The sequence below is a fragment of the Triticum dicoccoides genome, chromosome 6B (genome assembly GCF_002162155.2).
Source record: "Triticum dicoccoides isolate Atlit2015 ecotype Zavitan chromosome 6B, WEW_v2.0, whole genome shotgun sequence".
Taxonomy (NCBI): Eukaryota; Viridiplantae; Streptophyta; class Magnoliopsida; order Poales; family Poaceae; genus Triticum; species Triticum dicoccoides.
Window position 1 is genome coordinate 453,405,135 of NC_041391.1, and position 3,224 is coordinate 453,408,358.

Genomic DNA, 3,224 nt, shown 5'->3' on the forward strand with positions numbered 1-3,224 from the left:
AGACCTCAAGTGCATACTTGTTAGTTAAACCTACGGTTAAAATATGACACTAAATATGACTAGTAAGTAGTACAGTAGCAGTACTAGTATACGTCGGTCAAATTATTCATCATGTCCACACATTGAATTGACGTGAAAACACACTGCGCGTGAGGTGACACAAGAATCCCGGCGGCGTGTTCGGGTATTCTGGACTTCAGATTTGGAGTACCACTTATCTGTCGAAATCTTTCATCATTCACTTAAAAAAGTCGATTGATCATACATTGAGTACCATATAACTATAATTCCCGATGCAAGTCGAAGAAGGATTGGCCGGTGCTGTCGGCTGGCGTCAAGTTCGATCCCACGGATCAGGAGCTGATCGAGCACCTTGAGGCCAAAGTGAGTGCTGACAGCGCGAGATCTCACCCTCTCATTGATTTGTTCATACCAACCATCAACAACGAGCACGGCATATGCTACACCCAACCTGAGAAACTTCCAGGTAAGACACCGATCGACCGTCTACTTGCACAAACATATTCCTTTGTTTATAGCTCTATTTTTCTTTTTAGACGCAGACCTGGTGAAGCAATTACAATTTGACAGTTAATAAAAAGTGAAACAAGTGACTGCAACATGCCAAAGATGTTATGAAAATGCCAACTACGTACACTAAAACATGTATTCGACAATACTGCAGGTATCACACTGAGTGGCCTAAGGAAGCATTTCTTCCAGGCGAGCAGCAAAAATGTTCTGGTGCTGCACACCAACAAGAACTTCGACTAGCAGAGGACCAACTGGGTGATGCACCAGTACCACCTCAGGGACCTAGAGCAAGAGAAGGAGCGGGAGCTGGTCCTCTGTAAGATTTTCTACTAGACGAACAATAGGGCCAGGAGTAAAAAGATTATAAGTTAGTTTGGTATTGGTAGTTGTACGTACTACCTTGTCCTCTGCAAGTTGGTATTGTTGTTAACGATCTTTTGGTATGAACTTGCATTTGCTTCCAACCATCATGCCGAGGGTCGACATGGATATCAAGCTGAATCATTTGTTTCGAAACGAATTTTCAGACACCTGATTTTTATTTGATGGGTAGCATAAGCACCTGTTGTTCGAATTCCCAGTTCTCCAATTTTTTTGAAACAAGTGCACTTATTATCACGATGAAAAACCAATATCCCTGCTGCATCCCAGTTATCAGTCTGTACTTACAGAATTCTCTCGTTTATTGAGCACATATATTGTTTTATCAGGTCGAGCAAGTTTCAACTGGGTTGTAGACTGCCCAGGCTTGGTTTTGTTTTTAACAGGCCCAGCCCATGATGACAACGGGGCACAAAGATCCAGCAGGTATCTACTGGCCTCTGGCCCGCCAGCGTTAGTTACATTTTGTCTTACAACATCCACAGGTAGTTTTTTTTACTGAATCAAACACACAGCCCAGTTCTATTTTCCTCTTGAAACGCATGCCCTACATCCGTTTTCTAATCTCTACCTATAGTTTTACTAGTTCATATACACGTATCATTATATTGAAAATACATAAAATTCCCTTTTTATATTTACATCCTTATTTTTGTTGTTTTTTCCCTCCCAGCGCTAATATTTTTTTACCACTGGTTTTCCCTTAAACCAACTCAATTGTCCCACATCTTATTTGCTTACAAAAACAAAACGATTTTATTGGCAAATCAATAAGTTCTTAAAAAATGTTTATCATTTCGGGATTACAATAGTTCAGACTCCACCGAAATATGCAAAATAAGGTTGAACTTTTTGACAGTGGTCCTGGACAGAAAATGGGCTGTAATAAATTACTTAAGAATTAGCAAATGGGCTGCAAATTATTAAAAAATTGCAAATGGGCTCTATGTTGTCTGCCACAGATTTGGAGGCTGACTTGTGGGCCTACTAAGTTCATGCGTACACAAGGTTTCTCAAAAAAGAAACTTAGTCAACAATCGACTCTACCAACGTCATACCGTTAGATGTCAATCCAACAGCAATCGTGCTTCTTCAGTCTCTAATCTTCCTGCCCAAGCCGCCCAAACCATCGCCGTCAGAACCGCCTACACCCGCCTCACCGCCCCATCATACTCGCATCCCTGGCCTGTCTATCCCTCTACTCATCCACACCTCCTGTTATTTTCCGGCGACGGCAGCCGAGCCAGTCAACCCTCGTACTCTCCATCGTGTGGGCAGCCACTGTCGTGTCTTCCCCGGCTTCGTGTCGTTCCCTTCGTAGGCCTCGCCATCGTCCACTGCCCTAATGCTCTCAACGCGGCGTGGTCAACTTGGTCAACGAACAACATCCATCGAAAGTGGACTGTACGTGGAGAGGCTGACAGCTGGGTCCATGGCCGCACACAAGTAAATGCCTCCTTATTACGCGCAAAATAATGATTCCTCCACCTGACATCTGGGACCCGCCAGAAGGGCCTCTGTATTTCGCGAAAAAAGTTCCCTTCACTGACAGGTCGGACACACCAACTATATCTTTGCACGCAAGGAGGTGCCTTCTTATTGCGCACAAACAATGAATACCCCCTGCCAGCTGGGACCCACCATAGTGGAAGGCTGACTTGTGGGCCTACTAAGTTGACGGGGACGGAGGGCTTTGTCAACTTAGTCAATATATGAACGATTCTAGCTCCAGTGATTGTACGATGTCCATCCAACAGCCATAGTGCTTCTTCAACCTCTGGTCTTCTTGCTACAGCGGCCCAAAGCAGCGTCGGTCGTGCCGCATGCTCCTGCCTCCTGTGGCCGGCTGTGCTGCCGCGGAGGCCTCACCGCCCCCATACTACTCCCACCGCTGGCCGGGCCATCCCTCCACTCACCCACACCCCCTGTTATTCTGCAGCGACGGCAGCCTCACACCGCAGGCGAACCAGTGAACCCTCGTACTCCTCTCCGCGTGGGCATCCACTGCCACGTCTTCCCTAGCTCCGCATCGTCCCCTTCCTAGGCCTCACCGCCGTCCACAGCCGTGGTGCTCTTGGCGCGGCATGGTCAATGTGGTCAACGACCAACTTCCATCGGAAGAGTACTGTACGTGGAGAGGCTGACAGCTGGGTCCACGGCAGCCGCAAGGAAGTGCCTCCTTATTACGTGCAAAATAATTATTCCTCCACCTGGCAGCAAGGACCCACCGGACGGGCCACCGCATTTCGCGCAAAAAAATCATTTCCCCCCTGTCTGTTGGGACCCACCGGACGGGCCAACGTATTTCG